We start from the raw sequence: 21,957 nt of genomic DNA, 5'->3' as shown, positions 1-21,957 counted from the left end.
AAGAACTACAAAAGGTTGTTGCTGTGATGAGTGGTGAATCAACAGTGAAGATTAACTTGGACTTATCCCCAGCAGACATTGTGAAATTGAATTATGTACCAGTTACTTCTTGTGACGTCGAACGCTCTTTTAGTCAGTATAAATCTATCCTCAGAGACAATAGAAGAAGATTCACTTTTCAGCACTTGAAAGAAATGTTTGTAACCTATTGTTATGGTAACAGACAATAAAAATTGTGTTTTGTTGAAACTACATTGGAAGATAAGGTACGTCCATTATATTTTTTGTTTAGTTTGATTAAAATGTACCAATATTTAACGTACATAGTCATTTTTTTATAATTTTAAGTCCATATTTAATTCCATATTTTGGTAAAAATCCATATTTAATTCCATATTTTGGTAAAAATAACTACATATATATTTACATATTTCATATATTTTTAGTCCATATAAATCCGTTCCCTGATTATTATTTTCTTAAAGCCAACTCAGACTAAAAATTCCGACAATATTCATCTCTCAGAAATTGCTTACTTCAAAACACAATAGTACCGTTATTTTGTAACTACAAAACAGGTAGTAGGGGCAAATCTTTGCACAAACACTTCAAAAAGAGATGGAGATATGAGTACTGTGACCTGGTCTACTGCTATTGAAAGTTGAAACATAATGCGAAACCCTTATTAAGTTTTATGGTTTTCCAAGAAAACTTCCACCTTGTTGTCGAGTCTTTCTAGCATATGAAATACATACTTTTCTGGGATTCCCCCCCTCATCCCTTAGCCATGGATACACTGTGTGCAAATGAGAGAATAACTTCTCTTTCTAAAATTTTGTAACCCGATTAAAATAGGGGCCAGTTTGCTGCATTGTTGCAGTTTCTATACTGAGTTTGTAGATGAAGCTTGTGTGTTTACTTTGGGAAAGAAAAAAACAGATTTCTGAAATTTGTGAAAAGTGAAAACTTCATTTTGTTGTACGAGAATTTGAGAGATGAACTCAGTGCAACGTTTGGATTTAAATTAAACGATTTTGGAGAAGTACCTCACAGAAAAAACGTTTTTTTTTTTCGTGTTTAGTGATGCAGGAAACAGTGTTACTAAATGTAGAGCGGCACTTAATTCGGAGCAAATTTAAAATCATGAATTAAGCAGTATTAACTAGGTGAGTCTTCATACTGTTTTATTTGTGTTTGTCTCAAAAATTATAAGCCTACATAATAATTATGTTAGTAAATGACTAAAATAAAATTGTTTTTTAATATAATGATAATGTATATACAGATACACAACATTTTACACTTATGCTTATCACCGAACATAAATTAAATTTAACAATAATTGTGTATTAAAGTATATTACATATTTTTTAATCGATCGAAGCTCGATTAATCTATCGATTAATTGATTAAATTCAGATTGTTAATCGATGAAATATTTTGATCGCTCGACAGGACTAATAACAACTTCATAACAAATGCTACATGAAGACTCAACTTGTAAGAAAGAGGTCGTGAGGAAAATACAGAAGACAGTGGACTAATTATGATGAAAAAATGTTTTCGTGTTTTTGTCTTGGCACTCCATTACTATCGCACCATGTGAGCTTACAGATTTTTCGAGACAAAAGTAATTTGTCCTAAAATTTATTGCAGGATTTTCCTATGTGTCCAGCCACGTGAACTGAAATTCAGATCAGGCGGAAGAAAAAAGGTGTTGTTTTCGATACAATATACGTATTAATATTTCGTTTAACGTTCCTAGAACTCAGCGTGGAGATGATCCCCTTTTTATCTCGGCGCTTCTCTAGCTCATATAATTGCACCGGCAGCAAACATTAGAGTCACATTACAGCTTAACGGCCTATCCATTAGGTTTCTTCGTACAGCCTCATAGGACAAGAACACAGATGTCGGTTTTATCCTTGATACATTTTAACATTGATTTGCGTGACGATCTTATTTTGAAGCGCGAAGTTTTTCCACTGTTGTTAAATCACCTTGCTTTTAGTGGGCAGAGTGCACCTCACAGCACTCGTTCCGAGAACTGCCGTGCATTTGCTAGTTCTTTTTGTCTTCCTCAGCTACAAGAGCTTTTTTTATTCATTTCAGAGCAAGTGGGACGCAGAACATGCCGTACTGATTAAGAAACGTCGGCCGATAAGAAGCAACTCTAATTTCAGTAGCAATTTCCAGTTAAAGGAATAGAAACATTCAACTTCTGTTTGTCCTAGTAGGAATTCTTCTGTTCTCGATTGGACAATGAAATTGACAACTGAATGTGAATCTTTTTTTGTTTTCCTTGTTGTGGAAATAAAACACAATCGGCATCCGCAATGGAAGCGCTCCGTGCATTTAAATAAGCACTTTAATTGCTGGATTTTCTGTACGTGATTGATAATTCGAGTTGCAAGCAATCAACTCGTTTTTAGTGCCTTTTCTGTGTAACTAGAGGCAGATCGGGTCTGTGACTGTCAAAGTCTGCATGCTTTCATATTGATTCTACTTGGACTAAAGATATTTTCAAAATTGTGAACACACCTTCTTGTGTAATGAGTTGTTGAAGGATCTTAAATTATGGTTTACAGACAATATGCTTTATTTGAATAGTAATAAAACCAGTTTTATTCAATTTCACAATGTTCAAAAAGTAGAAATATTTTAAACATAAGTATTAACGAGCACCAAGTGTGCCAGTCATATTCAACTAAATTTCTTGGTCTAATATTTGATGAACATTTGAATTGGAAATTACACTGTTCACACCTAATTCAGAAAATGAATGTTGTTTGTTACCAAATTAGAAATTTTAGATTTTGTTTGTATCATAGAACCATTCAGTCCTTCTACTATGCCGAAGTAGAATCGAGTTTATCATATGGTATATGCTTCTGGGGGTCAAGTTCGAAGATGACTGACGCTTTTATTGCTCAGAAGCATGTTGTGGGTTGCATGGCAGGTGTTGATAATCGTACATCATGTAGGGAATATTTTAAGACTTTTAATATTTTAACAGTTTATGCTGTATATATTTTTAATCTTATGAAATTAATACATTTTAATAAGAACCATTTTATCGAATAGTGATTTTCATTATTACAACACTCATTTTAAGGATAGTTTTAATATTCCAGCACATCGATTGACAAGTTTCAACAAAACGTATATGATCTATGGCTTAAAAATATATATTGATTTGCCTCATGAAATTAAAAATACGAATGATTTAAGATAATTTAAAAGATAAATGAAATGAATTTTAAGAAACCTCTGTCTCTACAATTTAGATTAAATACGTGTGGGTTTACATTGGTGCTAATTTCTTGTATTGTTATTTATTTTAATTGTTGTTTTCTGCTTTAATTTTTGTTTTTCCCTTTTTTGTCTCTTTGATAAGTCTTATGGTTTTAACTCTTTTATGGACAAACAAGGAAATAAAAAAATTAAATTAAAATATTTATTACATCTCTATAATAATAATAATTATTATTATTATTATTATTATTATTATTATTATTATTATTATTATTATTATTAAAAATGTTTCTTACTGTTCATTTTCTTCAAAAATCCATACCCATGCAAATCACTAGGTTACCTTACTTACAAAAGCTTTCAAATAACCCGTAGGTTCATTGCCGCTCACACATAAGCCCACCATCGGTCCCTATCCTGAGTAATATTAATCCAGACCCTAGTATCATATCCCACCTCCCTCATATGTATTCTAATATTATCCTTCCACCTACGCCTTGATCTTCCCAGGATCTGTAAACTTCTCTAGGTGAATAAGATGAGTTTAAGTAACATACGCTACAGCTATGTTGTGTCGAGAGAGAAATTCTAAGGCCTATACTACACTATCAAATTTCTGTGTCATAAAAGTTTGATAAAATATATATGTTTAAATCTTTTACAGTGTAATATAGCATCTTTGATCACATCTAGCTGTGACATAGTTCTGTGATAAAAGTTATTGTCATCATCACACCTTTGATAAAATCTGTGACTGTGAAGAAAGAAAATGGCGGACATTAAGTATACATGGTCTGTGAAAATCACAAAACTTTTAATATCACATTATGAGTCACATGAAATGTTTCATCATTCATTATTAAATACTCAGTGTGTATATATATATATATATATATATATATATATATATATATATATATATATATATAGGATTTCACATCTTCACATTGAAGTTCTCTCAGTAGAGTTTGATGGATTGCTTTTGTATCTTTTCTCCCTACCCCAATCTCTAACCCAAATCGTCGACTTAGAGTGTAAACCTGCTAACTAACAAAAAGGAAATTTTACAGGGGAAACAAAAAACTGAGCATAAATTAACTCTGAAACTACACCATCTGTACTTTGGATTTGGGCCTAAATGTTCAGAGTTAATTTATACTCAATTTTTTGTTTCTCCTGTAAAATTTCCTTTTTGTTAGTTAGCAGGTTTACACTCTAAGCAGATGAAATACGTTTTTTCTTTGATTTCTCCCTTCGTATTAATGCAATAACTATTACTGCTTTTACAATGAATTTCAACAAGCATAGAACTGTTGTGGATCCATTATTTGAACTGTGATGAAAGATATGATAAAAGCTTTGACATAGTAATATACTCAAAATCTTACATTTTATCATATTTATTTGATCAAAAATTATGTCATATCCTGTGACACAGAATTCTGCTCGCTTAGCTGTGATACCATTTGCGTTCCAGTTTAAAATAATCAGTTCAGAAACCGTTTTATAATAATGGCCTTAATTTTCATTATTGAGAAGGCTTGTGACAAGTTAGAGGAGAAGAGTTTTAATCACTGGTAGGTATGGTTTCAGGGAAGTTGTCACTATCTGAATTAGGTTTCCAATAGCATCTGTAGCAGGAGAGATATCTTGAATTGAAGTATTGGTGACATTGGTTTTAATAGGTACAGGGTATGGCTAAGAAGGTATAGATGGCGAGTCAGAAGGGGAATTTGCTGTAAAATTAGGGAAGTTTTACAATGTTGATTGTGATGTTCAGTGGTTTGGCTGTAGAGGATTTGAATCAGACCTTTTCTTTAAGCCGAGTGCTCCTCCACAGCGTACACATGTTGGTTCGACTTCTCTAGGTTTAATGCATTAAAATAGTGATGTTTTTAGTACAATTCACACAGTGTGGTGTGAGATAACAAAAGTTTTTAGTTTCACCATACCGTTGACATTTTGTACACCGAGGATTGTTTCGGGGTTTTAGACGATATTCTACTTTGATGAGTGCATGTTGGATTTTCTTTACATGAAAATCTTCTTACCCTGTTCATTGTTGTCCAATTTCACTGCGCAGAGCGGCATAAGTTGTTTGTCTCTGTAGAAAAGCCTAGTAATTTAACAACAGCCACGTTTATGAGATTTAAGCTCCAAGGTGACATCCTCATCTGTTAGACAATGAGAAACATTGCGTCTCTTGGTGTCTGGATTACGAGAAGTATGATGAGAGAGCTATGATTCTTCTAAGAATTTTAGTTTTGTCCTTTAAATATGCAGAAATTTGATCGGAACTAATGTAACTTTTCGTTCTGAAAATGAATTTATAATGTTACATTTTTCGGATCAAATTTCTGCATATTTGAAGGACAGAACTAAAATTATTTCAATAATTTATTATCATAATAGAGTGTTCTCTTAAATTGACTGAGCATATTGGGAATTAAATCAATGGTTTTCCCAAAACTCGCTATGAAATGTTCCATATAAAGCAATGTTTATCTCGAAAAGAAAGAAAAAACGACCAAAGTTGTATTCAACATTTTTGTTTGAAATATCTCAAAGAATGACTTCCTGAAATTAATTACTTTACTTACTGTTCACTCTGTATATATTATAGACGTTTTTTGAAATTACAGTACAACAGTAAGACAAGTTTGTTACGGAATTTGCAATTTCATTGAACTGTAGTGTCTCTGAATGTGTAAGAGAAGCAACTAAGTTACAGTAATGGATTCATATCCCTTCTCCAGAAAGAAAAGTCTTTTCATTTCTAATGCTTACAAATTAGAGAAATGAAGACATATTTTATATACAGCAACATAGTAACTAACTTACTTATTAATGCTTTTTAAAGGACCCGAGGTTTATTGCCGCTCTCACAAACCCGCCATCAGGCCCTATCCTGAGCAAGATTAATCCAGTCCCTGCCATTATATTCCACCTCTCTCAAATTTATTTCAATGTTATCCTCCTATCTACGCCTTGGCCGCCCGAAAAGTTTTTTTCCCCCCCTCAGGTCTTTCAACTGACACTATATGCATTTCTAGATTTACTCATAAGTGCTACATGCGCTGCCCAATTCAAACGTATGGATTTAATGTTCCTAACTATATTAAGTAAAGAATACAATGCGTGCAGTTCTACTTTGTGTAACTTTCTCCATTCTTCTATAACTTCATCCCCCTTAGCCCCAAATATTTCCCTTAGCACCTTATTCTCGTTCACCCTTAACCTCTGTTCCTCTCTCAAAGTGAGAGTCCAAGTTTCACAAACATACAGAACAACCGGTATTATAACTGCTTTATAAATTCTAACTTATAGCTTTTTCGAGAGCGGAATGGATGATAAAAGCTTCTAAACTGAATAATAATGGGCATTTCGCATATTTATACTGCGTTTAATTTTCTCTCGAGTGTCATTTACTATATTTGTTACTGTTGCACGTCCGTCTCCATGACAAATCATTAACACACAATTAAATTTCAGAACACACAGCCTATTTGAAGAAACCGGAAACAAGCAAGGACCTCACTAGAAATCTGATGATGGCCGAAGCAAGACGAAATTAATAATAAATTAAAGCGACTATTACACTTTTAATACGTCACACTACTTTTGACCTATAAAACGGTACGAAAGGACGTCTTTCAACCAATCATGACTGCTTATCGCACAATTTTATTGCGTCCCTAGCATTTGTTTAATTTTGTCGCTTCCCTAGCATTTGTTTATTTTTATCACTACCCGAGCATTTCTTTCTTTGTTTGCCAACATTTCAAACTGCACTGGTCTGGACGTCAAAAAAAAAACAGACAATTACAAACCACTCCAGTTGATGCACAGCAGTTTCAAATATGACTCGCATTGGCATTCAAGAACAAGACTTAATAAAGATCACTGGTCATAGCTATGCATCTTCCCTGAAACACTATTTGCAAATAAATGAAGAGCACCATTCGTAAATCCTGAATAAGTTGAGGAATACACCATGTACATCAACGAGTTCACTTCTCTTACGCACACGTCCAATATACTGTAACATCAACTGAACCACCAACCACTAAAACATTCAAATTTGAAAATTGTACTTTCAATAATTGTTTCTTTTAAAATTATTCATGTTTATTTTTTATTTCATCATCGTTAATTAAAACTTTTCTTGTTTATTTCATCGTCCCTAATTAAAACTTTTCTAACACTTGTTTACATTATTTAGGTTAAGTTATAGCTTCTGCTATATGATATTATGGATAGTCACATATCAGAGATTGTGTAATACTAAGATTTATTGAAAATCAAGTGACGTTGATTACTGGGATCGGGATGATTGAAATGGAATGCAAATGTTTTAATAAAAATGAAACTGAATCAACAAAGCCTTCTTGACTAGTAACCGTCCACAGAGTTCAATGAAGATTCCATAGTTGGCACACTTGATAACAAGAAAACCGCTAATCATAACACACTACTACCATCTAGCGTACTATTTGTAATGTTGAGATGGTACAATAATGCATTTGAAGACAGTTGCATTTTCGTAAGTCAATTAATATTTTATTGTATTGGAGTACTTTGTTATTTCTAATCTTTATATACTTTATTCTAATCGTGTAATAGTCAATTAAATCCCGCTCGAGTTTTGATTTTCTCTAGACCTCTAGTGAGATTACTGTTGAAAATATAACCAACATAATTTTAATCATCACAGAAAAGTTGCTTACATAACAAATTTACCAAACCTTTAGTGACAGAAATGTTAAAAGTGTGTAATCAAGATGCATATTTTACAATACTGTATTTATATCAACAGTATGTTAATTTTTCTCTTCAACATTCAAGCTCAGAAGACGTCAAGTTCCGAAATTATTTGTTGTTGAATGGAAGAGTTCATAAACTGTATTCGACTTTCATGAAAGCATTCAATTAGAACATAAACCACTCTCGCACGCGGGACAGGTACTGTATTGCCGGTGGGTCGTAGGCAGAGGAGTGCGGAGAGGTAGCAGATTCTTGGGTCTTTCTGCAGAAAACTACACAACTCGGTGCTCTGTGGGACCGGAATGCGGTTCCGACAAATGCACATTTTTAGGACGCAAAAAACAATGACAAAAACTTCTCTCATCTCACCTTCCTGCTGTTCAACGCATACTGTCTTTGAGATTAGCATTTTCAACGAGGCTGAATCAACTACTTTATCATCATTAACAAACATTACGAAATCTGTAGAACTTCAACTCAAAACATAGTTGTCTGATTACTACCCAAGGCAAAGACTTTCTTTATTTCCCTGTCCTATTCAAGAAAACATGATAAAATTGTAGGAAATATATGTAACTTTAACTACATAGAGATCTGATCTAATATTAAAGAAAATAAATCACAAAGAAAAATATAACTACCAGAAAAATCAAACACCAATTTAGAAATATTTAAATTCAATTAAAGCTTGAATTTGTACACCATTTCTAAAACTGTTCTTCTGTATATGAACCAAATCTGGATAATGAAGAGCCGGGATGTCAAAAATTGTAACTTGCAGAAACGAAGTACTTCAGATCTTTACCAGGCTTGATCGTCTCAAAAATATAATAAATACGAAATAAGTTGAAAGTGGACAATGTAGTGAAAGATTTGAAGTCATACGAGTAGAAATATATTGTTGCAAAGGAAAAAGAACTGTCGCCTTTAGTTTATTATTAGTAATAATAATAATAATAATAATAATAATAATAATAATAATAATAATATTTGCTGATGATATGGTGTTGTTAGCAGAAGAGGAGATGATACTAAAGGATATGACACCGGAGCTAAATGACAGCTGTGAGCAGTATGGAATGAAGACTAATGTAAATAGGACGAAGAGCATATCATAGGAAGAAAAATACAGAAGATAAACTTGAGAATTCTAAATGAGGCAGTAGAGCAAGTGAACAGATTCATATACTTGGGGTGTACTATAAGCAGTAAACGAGCTGCTGCCAGGAAGTCAAAAGGATGGTAGCATTGGCCAAGGAAGCTTTTAACAGAAAAAGGATCATCTTCTGCGGACCTCTGGAAAAAGAACTAAGAAAGAGACTAGTGAAATGCTTTGTATGGAGTGTGGCATTGTAGGGGCAGAAATATGGACATTACGACGAAGTGAAGAGAAGCGAACAGAAGCATTTGAAATGTGAATGTGAAGAAGAATGGAAAGTGTGAAGTGGACAGACAGAATAAGAAATGAAACTATGTTGGAAAGAGTGGGTGAAGAAAGAATGATGCTGAAACTGATCAGGAAGAGGAAAAGAAATTGATTGGGTCACTGTCTGAGAAGAAACTGCCTACTGAAGGATGCACTGGAAGGAATGGTGAACGGGAGAAGAGTTCGGGACAGAAGTAGATATCAGATGATAGACGACATTTAGATATATGGATCATATGAGGAGACAAAGAGGAAGGCAGAAAATAGGAAAGATTGGAGAAAGCTGGGTTTGCAGTGAAAGACCTGCCCTTGGGCAGAACACTAAATGAATAATAATAATAATAATAATAATAATAATAATAATAATAATAATAATAATAATAATGGTTTATTTTAACTGGCAGAGTTAAGATCATTCGGCCTTCTCTTCCACTCAACCAGTAAGACACAAAATTACTACATTGCTATAAACAAAACATAATTAATATAATACAATATATACTAAATATAATACAATAACAATTCTTTTTATCGCCCCAACAGACCAATAAAATAATCATGTAATAATAATAATAATAATAATAATAATAATAATAATAATAATAATAATAATAGTCATACCTAAATATAATTAAATTATTAAACTCAATCATGATCATAATTGCAACTTCAATTTCACTGCTTGCGTGAGAAATCGCTTAGCCAGTTCTTGAAAGTAGTTATTGTCTGGCAGCCCCTAATCTTCTGAGAGAATTCAATTCACAGGGGACTGAGACAGTAAAAGAGGATGAATAGTGGGATGTTCTATGGGGAGGAATTGCTAGGATTTGGCTCTCCTGTTACCTGTTGTTCAGATCGTGTTTGGAGGATAAGTAGTTAAACCGGGAACGAAGATAATTTGTAGTAGAAGTGTGGAGAACTCGAAACAGAAGACACAGCGAATGAAGTGTTCTACGGTTATTGAGTCCATTTGAGCGAGGGTATAATATGGTCGAATTTGCGAGCATTGCTGATGAATCTGACACACATGTGCACACGCTGCAGCTTGTTCGAAAAATCAGTTGTCAAATCTGTATTACGTCGCAATAGCCTAACAGTGGTAATACGAGGGTTTGCACTGAAGTCTGTTTTAATTTTGGCAGGAGGAAGTATCTTAACAGGTTAAGATATTAACCTAAGAACAGATAGATTGGGTCTGCCAAATAAGATGAAGGGATCACAAATATTTTGGACTGTACTGGAACAACAATGGTCTAAATCAGGCGTTACAAGCGCGGGCATTTCTAGGCTTCAAAAGAGGTGAATCTCTTTTACGCGTGTGCCTGCATGCGATTCTGTAAGCGGAAGTTCTCTCTTATCAGGTACAATATGCCCGCGCTTGACATCCTTAGTCTAAACTGAAATGTTCCGTGATGACGACTTCATGGAAATTTGGTATGATGGAATAAAAAAATATATCTTCCTGTTTAATGCTTCTCGGTCTATCGTGGTATACGGTGCAACTATTTGAACGTTGCGTGAAATAACAGGTGTTCGTTACAATTTCTCGGGAAATGGATGATTATTTATTGGTAATGTATGATGTCTTGTCTTACTTCAATGGAAATACGACTCCGTACTTCATCCGATTCACCGAAGTCCCAAAAGTTTCCGTCTAATAATGTATGCAACAAAGAAATTTTAAAATAAGAGCATAGGACAAAACCCGATATAGTAGATGTAATACCACAGGAAGAAATGAAAAGAGACAGGTGAAAGAAAAATGAATACGGAAAGAGAGAAGAATAATAGGAAGGAGAGGAAGAGGATGAGGATGAGGAGAAAGAAGAGGAGTACAAGTAGGTAGAGAAACTTGTTTGGAATTGAAAGGCGAGTGTTTGCGGAGAAAGCAACCACGGAAATTCCTTCTCTTAAATCGACACTTGAGTATCCCAGTATTGCAACACATAAGCAAATAAAGTTTAGTTTCAAAATATAAATCTAAAAATGAGCAGGCCCATCTGTTCATATCATGAAAAAACTATGAAGTTCTACCATTTGTGAATAAATTACAAAAATCTCTGATCACATATAACAGATTGGTCATCCTCATGTTAAAAACGGTAACATGTGGAAGAGAACAGCCACCAGCATCGCCACTGTCGATTGGAAACGACCGCTAGATGGAACTACAGTTGCTCCATGCAATTCAAATGAGAGTTATAACGTGACTTCTTATGCAGTAGCTAGATGGCAGCACAGTGAAATTGGTAAAGTTGTAGCCGTCAAAGCCTATAAGGCTGAGCAATCTGTTATATATGTGATCAGTACAAAAATGCACGCCCTGAAGCTGCCTATTTGCTTTTAATTATATAAAAGGGATTAGATAACATTGTCTATTCCGATCTGAAACGTTTAACCGATGGAAGTAATATCAGAATTATGTTTTTAAGCACCATGTCCTGAACCGTTCCGGTTGCATTGCAACGACTGGTCCGGATCCTGTTTCCACCGCCTTGTAGGTTTTGAGTCCACTGTCCCCGTTGCTGCATGCAGCCAATACATACTAAATCACAAACCGATTACACAGTGCCAGTCAAAACAAAAACAAGTATAGCCGGTAAAAAAAAATAACGTAACGTAACTCAAGTCTGGGATATTAAAATGGGACGGAAAAAATCTGCTGTCCATTGACTTCAACACCTCTTTATTAGGCCTATACTGTAGAAGAACCTACTGTTATGTAAAACAGTTCCAAAATATATCTTCAAATAAATATGATTTCTACTTCGTTATCGCTACTCGAAAGGCTACGATGCTTGTCAATTGGTAGAAGGTTCACTATTATTGTGATGTACCGAAGTACATACGATATTTCCGTGCAGGAATTCTGTATTACCATATGTTGAAGGATGGGTGGAGCGGAGAAAAATCCTCTCCGACACCGGGACTCGAACCCGGGTTTTCAGCTCCGTCGGATCTCGGCCACTTAATCACTCGTAATGAGTGCACCTCTGCACGTAGTGTGTTGGACATTGTGCCACTGTCACACATCTGTGACACAGTGCATGAGGGTTGGTCACTACGGGGAAATTAAGGGGTGGAACTTAAACTGAGAGGATTCAATCCGGCATCGGAACTGGAATTCGGTGTGGCTTAGTGCATAAAGCGTCAGCACGTAGAGCTGAAAACCCGGGTTCGAATCCCGGTGCCGGAGAGAATTTTTCTCCGCTCCACCCATCCTTCATCAGAAGGTTCACTAGTTCAAAGTCAGAGAGATGAATTTAACGGCGAATGGAACTTCGGAATGGAAGTAATGCTGGGATTTATGGCGCATAGAAAACACTGTCGCTTAATGAAGGGTTTCCTTAATAAACTTATCAGTGCGTCTCTTCCTCGTCAAAATTTACTATTCACCATCCCAATCACTATTATCCTCTTATGGATTTTGCCTAACAGGTGTTTCCCACTTCAGAAATGGTATTTTGACATTTCGAGATGAACGAAGTCTTATGTCTGAAAGTATTGATCAAAATAAACCAACTTCTTACTCGAATACTTTCATTGATTTTTCTTCCACTTGAAACTGATTGATTTAACACTGTAAAGGATTTTTTTACCACAGGCAGGCCTACTGCTCGTGAATTTATGAAGAGCATGATATTGCACGAATACGATATCTATTAAGATTAATAAACTAGATATATACAGTGCATATATTTTATCTTTCCACGTTATCATATGTGTAGCTGTGCTGTGTACTGTCGCGTTCGTTCTATATCCACGAGCGAGGAAAGATAAAGTGTATGCACTTGAGTTACAAAATAAGTCGTTTAAAACAATAATCTAATATTGCATTGAGTATTAGTCCTGTTTTTATACTTGAAATGGATTATTGTTAATGGTAACAGGGTAAAGACAGTGTCATACGTGCTACGTTTGAAAAACTCGTGGATTTGCTACCGTGCTATTAAAAGCTAAAGCATTAATATTTCTTTAAACGTAGTAGCGTAAGTATTTGCATTGGTGATTCTATATTCAGCTACTTCTCTTGTCTGAACTTGAGTTATTGTCATTTAATACAGTAATTCATTTTAAGTAGTTAAATAAACAGGCCGAACAGAGTAAATGATTCTTCAGTTCATATCATCTTCCCAGGTGATGAAAACTTGTGCAGTACCGCAATAAAGCAGATATTCTTTAATATTCTGTGCCTCAAGAACATAATTACAATGAGAAAAATACGCAACTTTCACTAGAAAATATTTGAAAACGCATTGAGAACATCGGGGGAAATGGCATTGAGAGCTCCAAAAAAAAAAAAAAAACAGATGTAACGTCTCTGGAATATCAACTACATAACATAATAAATAACTAAACAATAAGAAACCAAACCTAAACCATCTCAGACCAACAAAATTCTAATTAAATTAGATATAAAGCCTAAATATTACAAATATAAGAAAATAAATCGATTAATATTTACATCCCATCAACTATATAGTCCAGATCTCCGCGATTCTTAGACATTCCCGAAAAGAATTACGAAGCAAGAGGTTTCAAAGTGACCAAGAAGTAAAAACCTCTTTAAGCTGATGAAGGAATAATCTGTAGCATATGTGTCGGAAGTGAATACAGAGTTGTAGGAAGTATATCGCTTCCCAAGAGACATCTTCGAAAAAAAAATACGTTTTTAATTTCAAATAAACGTATATCATGTCAAAAATACTGTACTTTACATGCATCATATCCGGATAAATTGACTCGTAGATTATTGAACATGAACAAAATGCGTTCAACAGTTCAGACAGGCAAGCAGACAGAAGGTGTGATCAAAATGACTTTAGGTATCAGTGATGTTCAAAATGTGCATAACCGTCAAAATGGAGCAATATGCTACTTTCTGAACAGGACAATACTTTCTCTTTATATTGCGTACAATGAGAAAATGAAAATTAAATAAAAGACATTATCATAAATATTGGAATGGAATGAAGGGGTTACCACATTCTAGTATATACAGTCATGAAGCTTGAGTTGTGAGGGTACTAGGAACAATAGATTGTGCAGGTACTATTTCGCATTGTCTGTAATGAGACGATAGTAGCGATCCTAGTGGTTAGCAACTATCTATGGATGCATATTTACTAACTTACGTATTGAGCTTCGGGATTCTATACGAGAGATATGTAATACTTAAGAATTATTTAATTCTATTAATTCTCGACTGACATGGTCGATTGATGCAATTGATTGTTTGTTGTTTCCTAGAATAAAAGTTTTTGTTTACATTCTTTGTCACAGAGTTCGGTCGCAAATTAGCTTTCAATCTTTGAGATATCTCAAACAAGAAAGTTAAATACAATTTTTGCTCGATTTTGCTTTTTCTGCTGCTTAGTTCCTTGTAAGTACATTCAAAGGTGGAGAACACGCGGAAAAAAATCGGGGTAGGCTGTATCGGAAATGCAGCTGCAAGTTTAATTCGTCTTTCGGGATGAAATGTTGAACGTAAGGTATACGTCGCTTGTACGCCTTCTCACATTTTCCACGAAAATCTGAGTTTTCTCCTTCCACTCAACTTCACCCTCGAATTTTTTCATTTTATCTTGCCGACTGCTAATTATTGCTCAAATGAGATTGTAGTTTGTTTCGTTACGAATCGTTTGATACCGCTGCGAATGTTCTATCGCTTTGTAGCCAGTGACCCAACCAATTCCTTTTTCTTTTGCTGATCAATTTCAGCATTATTCTTTCGGAAAACGTATTATGTGCCTTCCTCTTGTTAAATTTTACATTACCTCGTTAACATGTTTCAGCCTGCTATTGGCCATCTTCAGAACTGGTTGTTGCTGGTCTTGGCGCCTTGTGTTTTGTTTCCTGTGGGGGTGTGTTTGTGTATTGTAATGTAGAGTAATGTGTGTGTTCTGAAATTGAGTTGTGTGTTCAGAATTTCATTTGGATGCGTTTTTGTGTGTTTGTATATTTCGTATTGTTCTAGTGTGTTTAGTTTCTGGCTCTTTGGTTGGATGTGTAGAATTTTCATGTCTGTGTTGATGTCTCTGTAGGTGTGGTTAGCATTTGTGATGTGTTCCGCATATGTGAAAGTGTTTTGTAATTTTGTTATGGCTGTGATATGTTCTTTTTAACATGTTTGAAATGATCTGCATGTCTGTCCTATGTAGAAGAGCATCCAAATGAAATTCTCAACACACAACTCAATTTCAGAACACACACACTCTTTGACTCCACATAAAACTACACAAACACCCTCACATGAAACACAAACAAAAGGCGCCAAGACCAGCAACAACCAGTCCTGAAGATGGCCAATAGCAGGCTGAAACATGTTAACGAGGTAATGTAAAATTTAACACGTGAAAGACACATAATACGTTTTCCGAAGTGATATAGTGTTAAAAGTTGTGTAATCAAGATGTATTATTCTTTCTTCATTCACTCTTTCTAGCACAGCTTAATTTCTTATTCTGTCTGTCTTTCACACGCTCCATTCTTCTTCATATCCACATTTCAAATGTTTCTAGTCGTTTCTCTTCACTTCGTCTTGATATTATATTATACAAGGTGAGTTTTAAGTCCACCGACAAACTTCAGGGGGTGATTCCTGACTGAAAATGGAACACAAAAGTTCATATCACTTTGTGTCCGGAAATGCATAGTTTTCACGGCAGATGGCACTGACGACATTCTCTCATAACTTGCAGTGTGCGTTTTGTGTGTTGCAAATATTGTGATTTAAGCAACGTAGAAGCATAATGGTCCGGTATTCAATCCAGGAACAAGCCGAGATGGTGTTCATGTATGGCCAAGCAGGTGGAAACGGTCGAGAGGCAGCACGGATGTAGAATGGAGAGCCAGCCCACTTCCGCCATAATGTTCGCCGACACCCCAATATCTTCCCCAGACGTTGGATAGGACGTGGAAGTCCTGTTTCATGGCCTGTTCGACCACCAGACTTAAACCCCCTGGACTTTTACTTGTGGGGGCATCTGAAAGGTATTGTGTACGGTGAGCCTGTTCCTGATGTTGAAACCCTTGAACAGCGTGTCCACGTGGCCTGTGACGCTATTCGAACACAGGCCGAAACATTCGAACAAGTGAGGCAATCCATGAACGCGTGCATTGCATCCCATGGAGGCCGCTTTGAACATCTGTTGTGATATGGATGGGATTCAGGCCATGTACTGTGTGCCAGGGCTCTTTGTTTGATGTCGTTTTTCAGTGCCATCTACCGTGGAAAGCATGCATTTCCGGACACAAGGTGATATGAACTTTTGTGCTCCATTTTCAGTCAGGAATCACCCCCTGAAGTTTGTCGGTGGACTTAAAACTGACCCTGTATATGGTATATATTTGATGTGGAAGACCGTTTGTATTATCTCGGCCATCAGATATAACATCTTAAATAACATGGCTAATGTTCTTCCCATGACTACTAAACAATAAGTAGACCTACTCGTAGAATGCTTCAAGCTTCAACGATGATCGATGCCATCATATTAAGAACTGATTTAGAGAATTATTCAATAATTACTGTTACAATGGCACTTCTTCATAGAATTTTTATTATGATCGTCCCCCATAAATTTCACTTGAACTCCTCTAGAATGTAATCCGAGTATCCGGTATTAGAAATGAACTACTAGCCACTCGTGTAACACAGCTCTGACCATGAAGGTATTATAAATAAATGGAGAAATAAAAATAAACGCTATGGAATGTATGGTAATTGGAATAGGTGCCTTCCGCCTAAGAGCTTGATACATCGCCGCCAATACAGGACTCTATAATAATTATGCAAGCTGACAACATATTAACTCAGCAGAATGAAGCCAAACGTCGCCAGGCGGATGGCGCTTAATACAGTCAGCAGCACCCTAATATTAAAACCAGATAGCAGCTATTTATCAAGCACTGCAGACCCAGAAACGCGAACGGAATGAATTCTCTCTGTTTCGTCGAGCAAAGTTCTGCGAGAAAGAGAAGAAGAATTAATTTTCTTATTTACTTGACAACAGTTTAAATTATAATGAACTGAGAAGATAATGATATAGTGACGTTGAATTGCAGACTTTAAAAATATCATCGGGCTTTCGAGTGAAATGAAATAGAAGTCATTATAAAGTTTATGAGATATTACGATGACAAAGTAGTAATCATTATGGACTTTATGAAAATGATCAGGAAAAGAATAGAATATAAATGTTTTCTTTCTTTTTTGACGTAGAACTAGATCTTTCTTCTCACTAGGTACGGAGGAGTAACTTGTGAATAGATCGTCAAATAAAAATTCAACCCCCACTTCCTTTGTACCACCTTGTTCTCTTCGTCTATCCCTTATTCTCCTTGTTGTCCCTTTTTTTTCCTTATAGGCTATTTTCCTTATTATTCTTGTATTTCCCTTGTACTCCACGTACTCCTTTTCTACTTATTGTATAACATTAATTAAAATTAACACAACTTAAAATTGAATTTTTATATAATCACTATTCTTTTTTTTTTCAACTTTACTCTAGAATATGCCATTAGGAAAGTCTAGTATAACAGAGAGGGTTTGGAATTGAACGGGTTACATCAGCTGCTTGTGTATGGGAATGATGTGAATATGTTAGGAGAAAATCCACAAACTATTAGGGAAAACACGGGAATTTTACTTGAAGCAAGTAAACAGATAGGTTTGGAAGTAAATCTCGAAAAGACAACGTCTCGTGATCAGAATATTGTACGAAATGGAAATATAAAAATGGCACATTTATCCTTTGAAGAGGCGAAAAAATTCAAATATCTTGAAGCAACAGTAACATATGAGCCGTTCAGAGCGGAAGTGGTGTAAATCAAAATTGGGTGATGAGGTTTAAAGTAAAAATTCTGTAAAATACAGCGCATAGTAGCAATTAATATGTGTCCTTCGTGCTATCAACTGACTACTAATAGTGTAAACTAATTGAATATTAATTGCTGCTTTGCGCTGTATTTTACAGAATGTTTACTTTAACCCTCATTACCCATTTTTGACTTTCACCACTTCTGCTCTCAACGGCTCATATATGAATGACACTCAGGAGGAAATTAAACGCAGAATAAGTATGGGCAACGCCTGTTATTATTCGGTTGAGAAGCTTTTGTTATCCAGTATGCTCTCAAAAAAGCTGAAAGTTATAAATTATAAAACAGTTATATTACCGGTTGTTCTGTATGGTTGTAAAACTTGGACTCTCACTTTGAGAGAGGAACAGAGGTTAAGGGTGTTGAGAATAAGGTGCTTAGGAAAATATTTGGGGCTAAGAGGGATAAAATTATAGAGAATGGAGAAAGTTACACAACGCAGAACTGCACGCAATGTATTCTTCACCTGACATAATTAGGAACATTAAATGCAGATATTCTAATAATCGTTCTAATAATGATTTAAACATATTTAATGTATTTACCTTTCGTTCACCTTCAGTTACTGTGAAGAAAGACTGTGAACGTGTTACTGCTCGTACTACTGAATTTACGCCGGAAATTGCAGCTCGATATGCTACACCTTTTATGCTCTATCCCGCGGAGTAAAATCCGAGGGCTTTAATGTAATGTTACAAGGTGACCATTCGCCTCCGCGGCAAATTCTCACTTTGAAAGCTCGGCTCAGAAGTGTTCCATATTTAATTCTCGTTTGGTAAGTCGGATATAGAAGTCAAGAGTGTTGGTTTCATTCTTATGGGATAATGTTATTTGTAAAAGAAGAAGAAGAAAAATGAGAAACGATGGTGGCAAAGCGAATCTACAGGGTGTAACAGGACCTCACCGACAAACTTTTAGGAATGATAGGTCACACAGAAAGGATCATTTTTTGTTAAGGAACGTATGCTCGATGACACGTCCTTTAGGAACCATGCATCCTAAAGTTAGATGTCCAGTATTTTTTTACAGAAACGAAATTTAATGTTCCATGCATGTTCTGACAATTTACAACAGACGTTAAATTAGATACCCTGTTACAGTGCCTCATTACATTTTGGATACATTAGCAGCATTCACCTTAGGCGCACACTTATGCAACATACGCGATGCGGAACATGCTTCTAAAAAGAATGCATAACTCAAGAATGACGTGCCATCGAGCATATGTTTTTTAACAAAAAATGACCCTCTCTGCGTGATCTATCATTCTTCAAAGTTTGTCGGTGAGGTCCTGTTACACCCTTTATATAGAGACAGACGTGTTAATGGTGCTTCGAACTTACGGAATATTTTGAAAAATAAAAAAAAATCAGTGGTCGATATAAAAATTCATTAGAATATCTTCCACAGATTTCGAGTACTTGTATGATGTAATTGAGCCACACTACGTTCAGTTCCATAGAAATCTGATATATAGAAGAGAATGTATTAATTTTCTCTAAAACCACACCATATAAGGGTAGTCCCTTTTATATAAACGTAATGAGAGTTTGTACAGAAAAATATATTCTACCTTTAACGCCTGTGGAAAGTTTTATAAAAATCCGTTAGGTAATAGAGAAGTTGTTAATTTTGTCTAAATGCATTTCCTATGAAAAGGTAGTTTCTCCTATAGAAACGCAATCAGAGTTTGTACACAAAAGGTATATGCTTCCTGTAATCCCTATATAGAGTTTAATATAAATCTGTTACATAGGAGAGAAATTATTAATTTTGTCCAGCTTTATTATTATTATTATTATTATTATTATTATTATTTATTATTATTATTTATTATTATTATTATTATTAGTATCATTATTAATATATTATTAATTGTATTTTTTATTATTGTGTTTATTATTAATTGTCATTATTCAGTGTAATTAGTTACCACTGTCACCGGGTATATACCCATTTGCAGTGTGAATACATATATACACACATACATAGATACATACACACATACACACATACACACATACACACATACATACATACATACATACATACATACATACATACATACATACATACATACATACATACATACATATTTGCATTCTGATGCAATGCGCCATGTGTGATGCAAGCCGTGCTCGCTATTTGACTCGCTGATCTGTACTGACTTCTAATGTAACACTCAAATGGAGTCACGAAAGAAAACGACAAACCGAGTGGAGCACTCATGCTCACATTGAACAGCTCGGCTCGGCTCTCGTTTTACTCCACTGATCAGCGATTGCTCATGTTACATTATAATGTTCGGCTGAAGTCAGTCGCCGGCTTAAGAGCGAAGGACACTGCAAGCCTGCATAATATGATGACGCAATACGGTATTATTACAATAAGGTCCCCAAAACAAAAATTGGGCCCACCTTCTACCAACAGAGATATACATTACGTGTTTTCTGATGGAATTACCTATAATTGTGACTGGGCCCTTTTCCTACTGACCAGATGCGCTTTCTGAACTAAAATAAATTGGAAAAAATATATATTATTATGACGTACTGAAGTGCATATGATATTCCCATGCAGAAATTCTGCGTCATCATATGATGAAGGACGAGTGGAACAGAGAAAATTCTAGATTTGAACCGGGGTTTTCAGCTCTACGTGCTGACGCTCTATCCACTAAGCAACACCGGATTCCCAATCCGATGTCCGATTGAATCCTCTCAGTTTAAGTTCCATCTCTTGGGTTCCCTCTAGTGGCCTACCCTCATGCACTACGTCATAAATTTATTTATTTATTTATTTATTTATTTATTTATTTATTTATTTATTTATTTATTTATTTATTTATTTATTTATTTATTTATTTATTTATTTATTTATTTATTTATTTATTTATTTATTTATTTATGTCCATAACAGGGCAAAGCCCCATTTACAATAGACAGTACAGATAAAAAAAAACATAGAATTCCATACAACACGAAAAAAGAGGTAAAACAGATACAAGTGTAATTACAAATTAAAAATGGAAAAGAGAAGAAAAAAAAACAAATAGATACCACCTAAATAAAAGACACAGATACAGATATAAATGAAAAAAAAAACAAATAAAAACGAATCAAAAAGAGCCAAGTACAGACATCACAGCCAAAAATGCAAAATGTAGGCGTAGCTATAATTGGCAAATTGCAGAGCAAATACAACACCATGTTAATAAATTCAATATACAGCACTACACAGCAGGCCCAATAGGCTCAATTAATTTATTCAAAAAACTCACCAATACAGAACATGTGTTTCAAGTAATGCTTTACATAACGTTTTCTTGTATATATTGTACGATAACGAAAAATCTAAATCCTGTTTATTTGATAGATGATTGTAAGTTAGAAGCATTATTAAAAGTGGAGACATTTTATGAGACAGCGTTTTGAAGTTTGTTTTATGAGACAGTGTTACATGTATGACAGTCACTCATAACGAGTGCACCTCTGCACATGTAGGGACATTGTGCCACTATACCATATTATACCATATTATGGTCCAGTTTTTGAAAATGGATTATGGAGAAAATGATATAATGGGGAATTATATAACATGTTTAAAGAGCTCAATATAATAAATATAAT

This window comes from Periplaneta americana, chromosome 5 (genome assembly GCF_040183065.1).
Source record: "Periplaneta americana isolate PAMFEO1 chromosome 5, P.americana_PAMFEO1_priV1, whole genome shotgun sequence".
Taxonomy (NCBI): Eukaryota; Metazoa; Arthropoda; class Insecta; order Blattodea; family Blattidae; genus Periplaneta; species Periplaneta americana.
This window is presented reverse-complemented; position numbering follows the sequence as displayed.